The sequence below is a fragment of the Crocodylus porosus genome, unplaced genomic scaffold, assembly GCF_001723895.1.
Source record: "Crocodylus porosus isolate Cpor-Errol unplaced genomic scaffold, CroPor_comp1, whole genome shotgun sequence".
In the NCBI taxonomy this organism is placed as follows: Eukaryota; Metazoa; Chordata; order Crocodylia; family Crocodylidae; genus Crocodylus; species Crocodylus porosus.
Window position 1 is genome coordinate 4,592,056 of NW_017728921.1, and position 16,584 is coordinate 4,608,639.

The window sequence follows — 16,584 nt, forward strand, 5'->3', positions numbered from 1 at the left end:
GCATCAGAGAGGGAAAAGCAAAACAGCTGTGCTCCCAGTCAAGTCCATAGTCATTTGAACATGACTAGATAAAAGTGACATGCTGATGGATGACTGTTTTTTAATAACACTGCATACCAGGATGGAAAGGTAGGGCTGAGAAGAGGGCTCCATTTCAATCCAAACCACTTCCTTGTGGCGCGGCCATGTTTTGGCTCGCTCTGTTCCAAAGTGACTCGCTGGCAACTGATACCCCGTGAACACGAAGTCTTTTGGGCCATCTAGTGTGTTAACTAGGGGCTGCTTTTAACCACAATCACTAAAGGCAGCTTCTTAGAGAGTCTTCATCTAATTCTGCCCAAGACCTTTCTAATGGCAGGACTCACTGTCACATGCTACAGCGAGTGAAAACCACCACGATGCCTCTAGTCGTTGTTTTTTGACCTTCCCAACCCTCCCAATTAGCAAATGCCACAAAAATAACCCGCCCCCCCAGCCTGGATTTTTTACCAATCAGGTCACTTTACACAAGCGAACGACTCAAGAAGAAAGGCAATGCCAAAGTTACAGCAGGACACACATGGTCACTCAGAAGCAGCATTTGGTGAGAGACATAAGATTTGCTCAGCTCTGCCACTGACCTCCCGAGTGACCCTAGCCAAGTCCCTTGACTGCACTAGGATCTGTTGTACAGGGGATAATGTTATCCACCTCCTCGCAGAAGCATAAGGCTATATTCATGAGCACCTGGAAGCCTCTTTGAAATCCTCAGAGGGAGAGAGTACAGGCAAATAACTTAGGACAGTCGATAAGCTCCCCCATCCCAAAGGTTTCCCCAGCAAATAAATGGATGCTGTATTCTGTGATAACACTGTAAATTCAGAGACCCTCCAGTTAAGTCAATGGAGTTATTTTAGACTTGCCCAAGAGCAGGCTCGGGGGCTTACGGCTTCCAGTTTTATCTGTTCTTCCTCCACACTCTCCGTTACGTAGAGCAATACTTCTCTGCCTACATCAAACCACTTTTGTGGTGGCTCACAAGCGTGATCAATCCACGTGGCAGACAGGGAAACCGAGGCCCCCAAAAAAGAGCTGGGTGTATAACTCAAGATCATAACACAAGCCAGGCCCAGTTTCTTCTCCTGACTCACTGCCCACTGCCCCACACAGCCAGACTGCTAATGGAAAGCACTCCCTCCAGTTAGATAAAGTTACAGCCCAAGGATGTGGCTGCAGACGTGCTTCAATTAGGTCTCAGTTGCTTAAGAAAAGATCATCTGCGATGCCTTTTGATCAAATCAGAAGCCCTCCCTGTGTGCACGGACACAGGAGGACGAGCAGCCTCAGTCTGCTGAAAGAGCCTATTCTTGGATCATATGACCAACTGCATGGGCTGCTGGGCTGGCAGCCGGACCCAAATCCACAGCAGCATCTCTGCGGGGGTCTGGCTCAGACTGCGGTGCAGACTGGGCATGGAAACTGCCTGCCAGAGGCATTCCAGCTTTCTTTCCACAGGGAAATTGTACCACCTGGTAAAGATGCGCGTTACAGGGTAGAGCAACACACCGTATTACTGCTGGGGCTCATCCTTTCACTGCAGAGCAGATGCATATACGTGGAAGTTGGTGCAGAGGTCACTGCATTCACTAGGAAAATGCAGCCGTGTCCAGCATAGACGGCAGCAGCTGCCTAACCCTTTAAGACACGAAGTTAGAAAGCTATACCCAGTGGGAGTTGAGGAAGGCAAGACTGTCACCAGGGTACCTTGTTAAAAGCATTACAGGATCTCCAGTGTTGATGGTGGTCTGGGCAGTGGCTGTTCTGATTCACCCCGATAAAACACCTTCGTGACATCATGGTGCCTGCTGGGCCATGACGGCCTCTGTGTGGCACTGACCACATTGGATGAGTGCATGGAGCACAGCCACACTGTGGCTTCCCTTGCCCACCGCACAAGCCCACTTGTTCCTCGCAAGCACGAGGCAGATGCCAAGCTCTCTTCCACTTCCCCAATCTGCCCCATCAAAGCAGCTGCCCATGTCTCCCGGCTGCGCACGTGCCTCCTTCCCCCTGCGGCAGGGAAGCTTCCCACAGTGTATTCACTCCACCCAGGGCAGCTCCCACTCACCTCCATTCAAGGCACTGCTGGACCCCCAGGCAGAGCTCGCCCCTTGTCCTTACACACCACATGAGGATGTGCTTGCAGCCCCCAGCACTGCAGCTGTGCCCTTGGGTTTCCAAGCTCCAAGAGGTCAACATACCTGCTGTCCCACTAGCTTTAGGAGAATGGTGCTCTCTCTCTGCTTTCTGTTCAGTCCTGTTGCCTGCTCACAAAAGCCACCGCCACTCCTGGCCCTGAGGAAATAGCCAATGAATAAGCCCTTTCACTAGCTTCCCCTGCCACACTCCATGGATGTGACTTACAGCCAGGGCTCCTCCACACCTCCATGGGCCTGGGCACACACCCCCAGGGCAAGGTGAGGGTGGCAGCCAGGCGAGCGGGGCGAGGCAAGTCACAGGGCCATCTTGCTGCATTCACGAACCAGTGAAGCGTTAAATGGAGCAAAAGGGAAGGTTTGAGGAAGCAAACCCAGAGAAGACAAAGCTGCTGCAGCACGGCACTTCCTGCTTCTCGGGCCAAGGGGACAAAACTCACGGGCCCGGGCTGCTTGCTTTGGCTCGATATAAGACACATTGGTGCACACTTCCTGCCCGAGAGAGAGGGGCCTTTGGAAGGGGTTTTGAGCCACACGACAGGGCCTGCGGAAACCGGCTGGCATAGCTCCTTGTTCGCAGGCTAAGAAACAGGCACCAGGACCCAGTAACCCCCACCAGGTGATGCCTCCACTTATCCCACTTTAACAAGCCTACCACAGCCTTGGCATGCTACATGCAGTGCCTCGGGCCTCACAGAAATGGAGATGAAATAGAATCTCCTTTACAAAGCAATTGGACAGTCAAGCGGGGCCAAGTGCAACCCAAGTGCCACAGGCCATGGGCTTCCTTAGGGCCATGCAGAAACCTGGTTAAATTTCTCAGAGTAGCAAGACTGGGAACACTCTCAGGGGACCAGCCTTGCATTGCCCTGCCCTGATCACAAGAGAGATCCCATCATGGAAACATGAATACCCTCACACGTGCTGACAATCTGCCACCATGGCCCTCATTTCTGACACCCTGGGCACCCAGTGGACATCAGTGAGAGCTGCCAGTGCTCCGCATCTCAACCAGACCGGGCACCCGCAACTGGGGGACACTTTTGAGGCTATTTCACTGCAAGGTCCTGAGGGTGGACACTCTTCTCGCTCCTTTGACTGCATCTGGGATGGTTTCAGTGGGCTACCAAGCCAGTCCCACCCCAACCACCTGGGCTAAAGACACATGGACACAGGGCTGGAGGTGTGAGCTGCTAACAGCAGCAAAGGCAAACCTGTCTCAGAGAAAGCCCTCTCGAAAGGAAGAGGATGCTGGAAACATGTTCCTATCTACACTGACCAGGCCCCATCAGTGCAACCGTAGAGCACGCTGCTTCTCAGAGGCAGATGGACAACACCTGAGGCAGCCTGGGGTTTCCTGCCCTATCTCCATGAGCAGCTAAAGCAACCGCCTGGTGCATTTCAAATGGAAAAAAAAAAGAGAGAGAAGTGGGGTTAGCAAGCAAGACATGCTGGCAGGCTTCCCTCTAAATGTTTTTAGCCCCCCAGGAACAAAAGGAGCTTCTGAGCAAGCATTGTTTGGCAGGGAGGCGTGGGCTACATTTCAGAGCGCAGGAATGCTCTGCTGCGCTGCACACACTGCAGGCCATTCACAGCACCGGGGCCTAGTGCTGCCTCTGCACAAAGAGGAACCAGAGAAAGGGAATCCATCACAGAGCCCACAGGAGCCAACTTCCTGCATAAACAGACTGCTAATGACGGGGCTGCCGTCAGGCCCGGGAGCCTGGAGACGGCTACAGCACAGCATGCAGCTTGCACCCCTGGCTTTAGGCTCCAGACTCCAAGATCCACTGTGGAGCCAGGAGCAGCCAGCACTTCCAGGAGGGTGCCCTACACAGGTGTGGCACAAAGCAACTAGCCCCCAGGCTCCATGCACAGCCCTCCGCTCCATCTGAGAAGCTGCCATACTGGCCACGTGCAACAACAGGCCAAAGTCCACACGCGGAAAGGGACAAAGAGCAATCAGGCTCCCCGCTGCCTAAGGCACCCTGCCCTGATCGTACCCCTCATCCTTCCTGGGGAGCCCAGGGCTGGCACAGAGAAGAAGGAGGTACGTTGCCAGGCAGTGCTGGGGCAGCCCCTGGGGCCAGAGCTGCACTGACGAGAATGAGGGTAGGCAGGGAAAGAGAAAAGAAATAGCAGAAACCCCATAGGGAGAAACTCCAGAGACAGAACCACTTGGCAAGGCAGCTCCAAACGGCGGTGAGAGGAGAGAAAATTTTAGGAATCCCATTCGTTTTAGTGGGTGAGAAGCCAAAGGACATGACAGACCGCGCCAGGAGAAAACATGACGCGGTGTGCTCAGCCCAAGGGTCAAAAAGGCACAAGGGCACTGCGCCTGAAGCCAGTGTTTCTAATTGCAATCAGCATTTCTGGGATGCCTGCTGGAGGAGTGACGGCATCCGTGACACCCGCCGCCTCAAGAGCCCAGGGTCGTGGGGCTTAAAAGTCTCAGCTGCATTCATACGCAGTGAACAAGTGAGACCTTTGCTTCGGCAGTTTTTAAATATGAGCCCTGGAGAAGATCTTTACTGTCCACGCGTATGGGCTGTGGCTCTGGCCGTCTGAAATGCGCCAGCATATGAGCAGGTGTGCAAGAATGCAACTGAGAAACCAAACTCCTGGGTTGTGAACCGGGGTGCTGACACCCCTGCAAGTGCCAAACACGTGGGACCAGAGCTGTGACATTTTGCTCTGTGCTGCTATCTTTACTGCCGAGCGCCTGTTCGGCAGAGGGCTGGCGAGTCCCACAGCGTTGACTGCCCGCATCGTTTTCTAATGACTGAAGAGATGCTCAGCGCTTCCCTAGAGCGGCTTTTGCCCTGTAAGCAATTGCTGCCATTGCCACAGGGCTATGTGGCCGCACGTGGGAGACAGGGCCAGGAGCTGGTCCATGAGAGCATCTTTGTGGTCCGTGCCGCAGGAAGGCATGGATTGCCAGCCCGGAACAGGCAGTGCCATGTGCTCACCCCTCAAAGCCAGCCCACGCAGCCCGGCTCCAGCCATGCTCTCAGGCAAGCTGTCAGGACTCATGACCTGAATCCTTTCAACTGTCTTATTAGGTCACCCAAGCTGCCTTGTCCCTCACCAGAATACAGCGGGTGCCTCTGATGTGTGTGTGTGGGTGAAGTCAGGCTGGTGGGCAAGAAAAAGCGGGTGAAAAGAGGTTTACAACAAGTAAAGAACAAGCGCTTCCCCCCTACGCAGAGGTCAGCCAGGACGCAGACGCAGGGCAGAGAGAGAGTGGAAAACCCCGGTGACACATGCGGTGGCCCAGCAAGAAAGCACCGAGCTGCCGGCTCGGAGAACGATTCCAAAAAAGGCAGCAGAGGCCGCGGAGTGCTTGACACATGGGTGATGTGTAAAAAAAGAGAGAGAGATTTAAAAAAAAAAAAAAAAAAAAAAAAAAAAAACAAAACAAAAGCTAAAAAAAGGCTGAGAGGCCCCGTGTGCCCTCTGGCGGCTCCCTGCAGTATGGGCCTGCCTTCCCAGCCCAGGGGGCAAGGCCCCCTGGGTCACCTCCCATGTCAGACACCCGCTGAGACTTGCACCAGCACCCTTGGGAGAAGGGCGCCTCTCGTGAGAAAGGGGCTGGCGCCCATGCACAGGTCTGGCTCTAACTGGGGAGGTGATCTGCAGAGGGCACCCCTGAGACCAGGGGCAGACAGACAAGCTGGGCCCTTTCCAGAAAGGATGCGAAGGCGACTTTGTTGTCGAGCTTGCTGCATTCCCGGAGCATCACAACCCGCGCTAGCCTCCATGTGCTAATCCCACAGCAGCTGCCCTCGCCTGGGGCCTTTCTAGGAAGCCTGCCTGGGATCTCCGAGGGCCTCAATGGAGCGGATGGATGCAATGGAGTGGGAGCACCTTCCTCTTTAACACACTGGGCTGACTTTTATCGGGTGCGAGTGCCGTGCTGGATTCATGCATAGGCTGCAGCAGAGCTCGAGCACCCAGAGGCCTCTACATCTGCACAAGGCCTGGAGGGGCAGCTTGCACCTTTGCTGCATTGCAGCCCTGCCAGAGGCTGGGCCGGTCTCCAGTCCATATTGTGTCTAAGGCTGCGCGGGAGCCCAGCAGTTTCAAATACAGCAGACGGATGTTTGAATCCAGTCCGAGGTGGGGAAATAAACCCCAAAGACCTTTCCTCTTGTGAAGTAAAGCAAGATCCATGAAGGCATCTCAGGCCTCTCAGGTTCTCACCACATCCATAAAACACTGATCGTCAGGCATGCCCCAGGCTCTGTACAAGCAAACCCTGGGGCGGTGGCCCGAGGTCTGCAAAGACATTTGCCATCCGGTTCCCCTCCAGCAGAGCCAGGTGTCTTTGATGAAGGAGGGCAGTATCGTGTGTTGTGTTGACAGGCTTCAGGAACAAAGCAAGGGATCCCAGGACACCCCTTGCCCTGCCCACCCACTGGGTGGACACCCGCTCCGGTTACCCGCTCTGCCCCTGCCCACAGAGGAAGGTGCCAGCTCCCAAAGCACCGATAAAGCTCACCCCCCCACACACACACACACACTAAGCCACACAGATGCAAAAGCCTCATTCAAAACCTGCCAGTTTCCAAGGGGACACCCAGGGGGGCAGCAAGTCACGAGTACTCAGAGGCTGGCATTGTATGGAGCTTGCTAGGGCAGGATGCCACAGCCCAGCCAGGATGTGATTCAGCGTCCTGTTTTGAACGGTTCATGCAGTCAGCAACTTCTGCCTCCGGAGCACACACTGCTGGCCTCCAAGACAACACTGGAGTGGTGGTGCTGGATGGGTACACAGCAGCGTGCTCACTCAAGAAACACCACCTTCCCCAAGCGGCTGCCTTGACCTCCATCGCTGGCACCTTCCCCAGACCACAGCTCAGGACCAGCCGTTAAAATACAACTGCTTTAATTCCCTGTAATGTGGTGCCCAGGCTGAAGAAAAACCAAGTGGCAGTGGTGCCAAGAAGCAACTGGATGGTTCACAGTATCATAGTGCTTAGGGTCGGAAGGGACCTAAACAGACCATCAGGTCTGACACCCTGCCCCAGGCAGGAACAGGTGCCGGGATCATATCACCCCAGACAAATATCTGTCCAGCCTCCTCTTGAAGACCCCCAAGTAGAAGACAGCACCACCTCCCTTGGGAGCCCATTCCAGAGCCTGGCAGCCCTAACCGTAAAGTAATGTCTCCTGGTGTCCAGCCTGAACCTTCTCCCTAACAATCTGTGGCCGTTATTCCTACTAACCCCGGGTGGTGCCCGGGGAAACAGAGCCTCCCCCAATTCCCGCTGGTCCCCCCGGTGAGTTTGTAAACAGCCACCAGATCCTCTCAGCCTTCTCTGGTGGAGGCTGAACAGGTTCAGGTCCCGTCGCCTCTCCTCATAGGGCCTGCCCTGCTGCCCCTTGACCATGCGAGTGGCCTCCTCTGGACCCTCTCGATGCAGGCCACATCCCTCCTGAACTGCGGCGCCCAGAACTGGATGTAGTACTCCAGCTGCGGCCTGACCAGTGTCACATAGACAGGAAGGATCACCTCCCTGGACCTGCTCGTGATGCATCTGTAGATGCACAACAAGGTGCAGTTAGCCTTACTGACCACGTCCTTGCACTGGTGGCTCACGTCCATCCTGGAGTCAACAATGACTCCAAGATCCCTTTCTGCCACCATGTTGACAAAAAGGGTGTTCCCAGCCTGCTGGTTCCTTCTCCCTAGATGCAGCACCCTGCACTTCTCTGCATTGAACTCCATCCTATTCTCATCCGCCCACCCCGTGACCTGTCTGGATCTAGCTGGAGTCTGTCCCTCCCCTCCAGCGTGCCCACCTCGCCCCACAACTTGGTGATGTCAGCGAATCTGGACAACATTCATTGCACACCCACATCCAGATCACTGATGAAGATGTTGAACAGTACAGGCCCCAGGACCGAGCCCTGGGGGACCCCACTGCCCACATCCCTCCAGGTCGAAAACAACCCGCCCACCACCACTCCCTGGGTGCGACCATCTAGCCAATTTGCCACCCATCTGACTATGTGGGCATCAGTGCCAGTCACCAAGTTTGACTGCCTGTAACCGAAGGTGCTCTTCTCTGCAGCTCAGGGGAAGCACCTTTTTCACTGGCATGTTTTTAAATGAATAGTCTCCCTCCTGTGAGTTTTTCTATGTCACCTGGATGGAGCCATGCCTTTGAGGAGCTCACCCCAGGAAGGATGCCTGTTGCTGAGGGCTGAGCGGTGCGGTGCCTCCTTCCAACCCGATAGCTGCCGGACTTCTGAAAGCAAAGCACAGGATGGACCAAGACAACCCAGGGTGCAAAGCTGCTGCTTCCCAAACCACAAATAGCTAACTATTTTCCTTTATTAAACAGGAGCACAGCAGTGAGGAGCAGAGCCCGAAAGGCCACTACAGTGCTGAGCGTAAAACCAGGGCTCTCTGAGTGGCAAAGGGAGGGGAACAGATGGGGTCACCTCAGGTGGCTCTGAGGAGGAGAAGGATGCTTCTGCATGGGGTGGCTTATGGCTACATTAGCATAGGACAGAAGTAACCCTCCTTGCTGACCATGCGGTGTTCTTCACCCCACAGCTCGGGGCTGGGGAAGTATACAGGTGAGGAAAGCTCTCGCCCCCAAGACCAGAAATGGGGCAACAGAGGCTTAGAGCGGCTAAGGGACTTGAGCGAGGTCACAGGAAGAGTCAGTGGAAGAATGGGGGTTGGGGGAGAGGCAGGCTCTTTCCCTCTCCAAAGTGGGTGTCTCCCCCCAGATCCTCATCAGCAGCATGCCTCCAGCACGTGCCCCAGGGCCAGGCTCAGTTAGTCACTCCAAACGCCGCAGCATGCAGGCTTTGCAGAGGTCCATAAAGGGCTCCTAAGTCTACAGGCCCCAGCCAGAGAGCCTTTCCTCACATCTGGCCCTTAAATATCCTCATAAGAAGCTCTCCCCAGCTCAGTCCCGCAGTCTCATGTGCGCCAGGAGGGCAGGATTCAGGCCAGTGCAATGCCCTTGTTTGGAAGGCAGCAGCATAGGTTTCCTTCCTGCTCCATCTCCCACCCAGAGGGGACATTTCTCCCCAGTATTTACAGCTCCACAGCTGCCCCCCAATGCACCAGCCAGAACCATTTGTCTTGTCATGTTGCAGACAAATCTCATTTGCATTTTTATTGCTCTGGCTTCCCATCGGATGTCTCCACTGCAGCAGAGCTGACAGCATCGGGGATCCAGCCCTGATGGGCCTGGAGACAGACCAAGCTGAGCCCCAGGGTGGTATTCACCTCCTCCCAAGGGCACTGCATAAAAGCAAGCTGCTGACCTGCCCTTTGGTCCCGACTTGTGAACTCAGAACCCCCAAAATGGGGGAGAGGGACCCAACAGCTGCTAAAGCATCGCGTGGGCATTTCAGAGACAGCCCTTGCCCCTTCAAAGCCCGGATGCACTGCAGCGGTGCCATGAAACTAGACCCTGCAGCTGGGAGCAGGGTTGTTCCCTCTTACCCATGAATGACCCTAACCCAACCCCACTCAGTGCAGAGAGAAGGCACCACCCAGGCCTGGATTTAACCCTGCCAAATCTTTCAAAAAGGTCTCCAGCTGCCAGCTCAGGTTTGGGAGAGCCACACCGCAGACCCCAACACACCATCGGCCTAGCTTCACCTCCTCTGCGCAAAGCAGCTGGGCTCCGATAAGGCAGAACCACGGGTGGGCTTTTTTCACCCCATTCAGATGGCGGCTGCAAAGCCTGTAATTGCGAGGATTACGGAATGACTGGATAAACAAACTTACTTATGTTTGTAATTAAGACAGTGATTATCTGGTTGCGTTCGCCAAATGCATTTGAAGAATAGCCAATGCTCAGAATGCGTCCGTCTATTTGCAAAATGGTTTCCCCCCCACAACCGTGATTTAGTACAAGACAGCCTACAGTGGTGGGTGATAAAAAGGGAGCAGACAGATGGTAATGAGATGGATTATCTATATTGCAGGCTTCATTTTGTGATTTTCAGAGTGACAAGCCTTCTCGGTTGTTGCATTCCTGCAGGGTAAAGAACTCAAAGCTGAATTATATCAAGGGGAAAAAATCCCCAAACAGTTCTTAGAAAGAGAATTTCATCACTCCCCCTCCTCCAGAGCAGGTGGAGGCTACAGGTCAAATTTTACAGGCCCTGCCTCATGATGGACCTGGTCTCAAAAAAGAAGGTGGCTCTGTAAGTACTCGATTTTCAGAGAAGCTGGTCATGCATGACCCCCCTCTGATGCCAACTGGCCCTGATCCCATCAAGTCTTCTGCGTGGGCTTAACTCTAAGCATCTAAGTCACCCTGCTGACTCAAGGAAACTGTTCTTGTGGTTAGGAGTAAGTGCAGGGCTAAGAGTCCCACAGACACACAGTCTTCAAAATAATGAAGGCACGAGCATCCTGGGGAATGAGCAGAAAGAGTTTGGTGGCCTGCAGCTCTCACTGCTCACCCTGGGGGCTTGGTTTTGCACATCTGATGGCAGAAAACAGCTTTCTGCATCGATGCTGAGGACAACATGAATACCCCAACCTCCCACTGGCGCTAAGAAGAAAACGCAAGCCATCACAACACACTACTGCATGAGAGACGGCCAGAGAAGGGGACATCTTTGAAAAGAGAGCCAGTCTGCAGCTGTGCCCATACTATGAGGGCTACTGCCACGTTAGCCACCAACACACAGTGAATGTGGTTGGAGGAACCTGTGTAGGCACAACTCTGTGGGCAGAAGCTCCTCCAGGCTCCCAGAAGCTAGGGAAAGCCGCCCTCTGTCTGTAGCCAGACATCCACCCTGGGGTTTACCCAGCAAAGCTAAATTAGTGACAGATGTGAGCTTTCACAACCATTAGCCAGCACGGCTCTGCTGCCAGGACGCTGTACGTGGACACAGGCTCCCTGGGGACTTGTCTTAGCCTGCATCTCCTATGAAAAGTTTTCAGGGTGGGGATGTGTGTGGCTCAAAACAGCTGGAGCCTGGCAGGACTGTGGAAGATAATAGGGCTGCTCGCTAAGACTGGCAAGGGGCTGACGTTGCCACCTCTCCAGCAGCAGTGGCAGAGAGCATGCCGTCATGCATCTCCCTTATCCCTCATGTAGGGAATTGGACCATGTACACGGGAGGAGGAAAACTCAGGACCTCTTGAAGCAAATGAAAAATATGCTCTGCAAAGCAAATGAAAATCCTATGCAGCCAACATGCAAGAGCAGATCTCGACTGTGTTGCAAAGATATGGGCTCTGACTTCCCCCAGCTCTTCCTCTCCTTACACACGAGGATCCTGAGAGGCATTTAAAGGCTGGAGCCGCACTACGGACCCTCACCTCCGCCAGGAACACCACGTGCTCCAGGGCACCGCTGTCCTGTCAGCCTCCCCCAGGGAAATATCAGACTAAAATATGGTATGGCCGCACTGATCTGCGTGGGCACAACACCCAAAGACAACCTAAGCTTCCGGTTTCTTTCAGAGCAAAGAAACAGCAGAGTTGAACAATCCTGCCCCCCCCTGGAAGAAGGGGAGACCAGCTCTGTCTGTGCCAAGGGCTGAAATCTAGGTCGAAAACCTGATACTCAGCCACAGCGTTGGGGAGACAAGTTCCCTTGAACCCCTCACCCCAGGCTTGGCACTAAAAGCAGTCAGAGGCTCGCACAAAGATCCAGGTGACCATGGGCAGCTGCTACACACTTAGGTCTCAGCCCTGCAAACATTCATGTGCTTGGGCAGTCCAGTGGGCTGGGAAGGGGGTGGACTCTGAGCCCAACTGCTGCTTGCAGTAAGTCAGTGAGAAAAATGATGCAAACCCACATTAAGAGCAGAGTGAGCCCTGCCACCCTTGGTTTATTCGACCACTGGCAGGTGTCAGTGCCTGATGTGGGTATTCACGTTTAAACATGTACACCCAAGCAACCAGCCCGACCCAGCAGTTTGGCACTCTGCTGCCACATGTCTGCCCAGGCTTCTCCAGGCATTACTACCTGCTCCCTACAACAAACAATCCTGACTGCAGCTTGCAGCAGTGACTGGAACTGGTTTCCATGATGCTCTTGCCAGGCTAAGGATTACCCTTTCTATCTTACAGTGGGATAAACACAAAGTGAGGTTACACATTCCCCTTAGACCATGCAAAATGCATGCAGTGTTAAGCAGTGTTACAGTTGGGACATGCTGTAAACATGTCATGTGGAGGGTTAATACCATTTCTTGCCTGCATTGCTCTGACTTGCCACTAGAGGGCAGCAGGGATGCGGCTAGGGGGTTCTATATCTGTCCTGGGTGGGAGGAGGGCTGGGAAAAGTGCATCCTGGGATGCTGGAGGACTGCAAATGGCTTGTTTTCTCTCTGTGGAGCAAGCTAAAGTTACCCGAACATGAGCTGGGTAGCATGGGCCAGAGCTAATCCTCACCCAAAGTGGTGTCACTCTGAAATGCTAAGAGGGCAGTGAGCATGGCTTAACGAGCTTTAATGTGCAGACTCACATTTTAAGTGCCTTACTATGGTCTAAGCATAATGTGTTCACCCACAAACACAAAAGCGAAGTCCTGGGCCCTGTTCCACCTGAAGTCAATGGGAGGGTTTCCGCAATGTGGCTAGGCCGGGAGAAGATCCAGTGCCCCGAATCCTGCTTTTACTACTACACAGCACAACGTATTGGCACGCAACCCTGGGACTGGGAACAGGCTTCCACTTACCCGCAGCAAGCATGTCTCCAAATCCCACACGCACAGCGCTCTGTATCCATGGGAAGAGCCCACATCAAGCTTTCTCCACCTCTTGAAGACTCCTTACCTGCTCCCTCAAAGCACCTTCTGCCTCCAACGACAGCTTCAAAATGGACAGGGCCTCCCTCAGGGTATGCGTTAAACAGCAGCACAACAGCAGTACAGAGCACACAGCGGCGCATAAAAGTTAAGCAGTTGGCCCCAACGTAAGCAATAGGCAAAATATTGGGACTGGAGTCATGTTATGCCGTTCAGTGAATGCTACCCTTATCTGATAGGCACGTAAGTGGAGCAGGCTGCACTCCCAATGTTTCCAAACAGGAGTTAGTCATAAATGCAGGCAGAACCTCTGAAGGCCGGTGGGGAAAGTCACCAGCTGCTCGGCGGCATTGGAACGGTTTATAATCAAAAGCAAATTCCTTTTGAGCCAAGTGGCAAGGTTATAAACCCAGCCACCTGCACCTTTCCTACCTAGAAGAGGCCCCAGCTTTCTGCTTCACACAGAATCAAATGGTCAACTCCCACCCAGAAGAAAACGGTACCGAGTTTCCAGATGAAATCAGCTTTCTCCCCCAGCCCCAATCAGACGCATGCCAGCTGGTGAAATCTGATGCACGTGGGTGCCCCTGGAAGCCCTGCCTTCCATATTTACCCCCTTTCATGCACCAGGAGGGTGGCCCCAACAGAAGCAGACACACTGAGAGAAGACAGAGCGGAGCTACAATTTACGCAAACAAATTCCTACCAAGAAAATCTGCAAATCCTTCTGTGCTTTCAACCCTCTGAGCCCCGAGCTCAGAAATCCACGGACTGCAAAACAATGGGCCATGATGCTCCGAATGCTGCTTGCCCAAATCCCACATCTGCCCCAGCCCCATCAGACGTAGGCTCTGCCTGCCTGGCTCACTGGGGGATGGAGGCCTAGGGAATGCCGGTTTCATAGCAGCACTGGAAATGATGCTTAAAATAAAGCTGCTCTGCTTACCTCACATTGAACTTGCGATCTTCATCGCTGCCAACCTCCAGCTGAGGGGAAAAGAGACACAGAATACATCATGTATGGGCTGCTGCCTCCACTTGAAGATAAAAATTCCCATGCTTTTTTCAGAACAACTTCCCCTCCCTCTCTTTTTTCTATAGTGCCCCACAGAAAACTAACACTTCCCAGACAGCCAAATTACCAGGGTGCCAAAAATAGCATTAGAGTGACACTGTAGCTGTGATGGTCTAGGCATGATGCACAAGGCAGGGATTCTGTGGGGTGATAGCCTCAATTGGACCAAATGTATGGCTGGAGTAAAGCGAGACAAGCTCTTGAATGCAAGACATTGGAAAGGCACTCCATGGGCCTTTGAAGCCATTAGACTCCAATCCTAGATGCCAAGAGGGAACCAGCTGACAAGATCATACGAGAACTGTCATGTCCTGGGTCAGACCCTAGGTCCATCTTGCCCAGCATCCCGTGTCACGCAGTGGCAGAGCGTGGATGCCGAAAGGTAGAGTGACTGGGGTAGGACCTGTGTTGCACTCTCTGGCCACAGCATGAATGCATACACCCCGCTCGCTCTGACATGGCTAGGGGCAAAGTGAATACCTGAGAGCAGAGTTTGGGCCCACGTATCGCACAATCAACAGAGTTATATGCAGTGGCATGTCACTCAGCGTCAGTGCCGGCTACGAGAGGCAAGCAAAACCATCCAGCCGTAGATCGCAGAACCTAGCAACTCCAGGCAGGGGCTGCGCTTTGAGAGCAAGGTCCAAATTCTACCTTTGCTTGTCCAGTGACATTGCAATAAATGGGCTATTTGAACAAGGCTACGCACTGTTACTGTTGTCACCTTCGTCACAAGGCTCCCTTGCTCTTACAAACAATACTAAAGCCTAATGCAAATGCTGGGGCTGGGAGCAAAGTTGTCTTTTACATGATTCAACAGGCATGATTGCCTTTAGACTTAATAAATAAATAAGTGTGTGTGGGGTCTGGTTGGTTTTTACTAACATTTCCAGTGCAGTCAGACCTAAAGACCATAGCCAGGTAGCACCCCCTCGTGGCAGGCATTGTACAGAAATGCTTCTGGGTGTTCTTTGTCAACCTCAGAGTTTTATAATGCTACAAAATTTGCTTTCAAAAAGCCTGCAAAATCAGCAACCCTATTCCAGCGAGCCAACGTGACACCTCGGGGGGTACCTGGAAAGACAATGTGCTGCTCCCAGCTAGTTTGCCCTTGGCTATGGGATACTGGCCTGATACTATGCCCGTTTCTCACAACCTGCGTGATCCAGGTATTCAACAGGCCCAATTCAGAGGTACCCAAAAGCCACCTCAGATGAACGCAGCTGATGGAGATTGGAAAGGGGGGGAAAAAAATGCACTGCCTCTACTTCGAGCGTGTTGGCTTTGTGCGCACAACGCCACGGGGGGCCCCGATTTGGGACCAAACTTAGGGACGGCAACCCCACGGGAACCAACCCAGAGATTTCAAGACGTCCATGAGCTACACTGGATAAAGGCTCTTTCAGCATGGTCTTCCCCTTGTTTGCTTGGGTCCGTCATACAGAAACAGGGGACAAGAAAAACCCTTGCATAGAATCATAAAAAATGAGGGTTGGAAGGGACCTCAGGGGATCACATCTAGTCCAACTCCTGCTCCAAGTTGGACCAGCCCAGGTTCTCTCAAGCCTGGTCTTAAAACCCTCCAAGGATGGAGAGTCCACCATCTCTCTGGGTGACCCATTCTAGACCCTCCATGTGAGCAAGTGTTTCCTACTCTCCAACCTCAACTTCCCTTGCTGCAGCTTGAGCCCATTGCTCCCTGCTCTGTCACCTGCCACCGAGATCAGTCCAGCTCCAAAGGCCCTTTAAGGACCTTGTGAACCCCCCCATTGGCTTCCCGGGGTCCCTCAGTGGGGGGCAAGACTTGAAATGACTTCTGGCTTATTGTGTCAGAACGAGGAGGTTCCAGGTCGACTGCCCCATCACCAAAACAAAGTGAAACCAAGGAGAGCGCACCACGAAAAGCACTGCCCTCGAAACGCTGCGCTCCCTGACTCGCGCGCACTCTCCGGAGGGAGCCTGGGCACGGACCACCGAGGACGGAGACCCCGAGGATTCACGGGGCTGTCGTATAAAAGCCCCGTCGCTGGCAGCGCCGCTCGACCAGCCGCACGTGGCCAGAGGGGCATCCGCGCGCCTCCGAGCCCGAGAGCATCTTCCAGGGACAGACCCACTCGGCATGGGGATGCGAACGGGGCCGCGGGCGGGCAAGGAAGGGTGTGGGGCCATTGATAACGATAACCATTTGCAAGCGCGCTAACCGCCTGTCTCAGATAAATTGGCAGGAGGTTTCCGGCCGTCTCAAAGATAGTGCTGGCCGTCCGGTCGGGGTCACCGGTTACTCGGACCCGCTGCGGCAGCTCCTTCAGTCAGCGGTGCTTCTTGGGGGGGCAAGTCCCTCTTCCCAAAGGCCGCCCCTACTTGCTCCGGCGAGGAGCCCGGTCGCGACGCAGGAGGCAGAAAGGCCGCCGTGCCCGGCCCGGCCCGGCGAGGTCCGCTGGCACTTCGGGGCTACGCAGACTCCCGGTTTTAGCCGTGTCAAGGAGGGGCCGGCGGGCAACCGGGACCCCCGAGCCCCCGCCGCGTACGGGCCCGGCACGCGCCTCCGCGCCAGCACGGCCGAGGCAAA

The 16,584-nt window shown here is 54.0% G+C and overlaps 1 protein-coding gene across 2 annotated transcripts in view; it reads right to left on the reverse strand.

Moving 5' to 3' along the window:
* The window catches only part of SSH1 (slingshot protein phosphatase 1), a 40,541-nt gene extending 26,261 nt beyond the window's left edge, over positions 1-14,280 (reverse strand). Inside the window, exon 1 of one of the 2 annotated variants that reach the window (XM_019538828.1) lies at positions 13,887-14,280. The gene's annotated coding sequence lies outside the window, so the exon portion shown is untranslated. Of the gene's footprint in view, positions 1-2,240; positions 2,628-13,886 lie in introns of those variants that run through there. The other variant, XM_019538829.1, reaches the window with a different exon arrangement.
* Between the last annotated feature and the right edge of the window lie 2,304 nt (positions 14,281-16,584).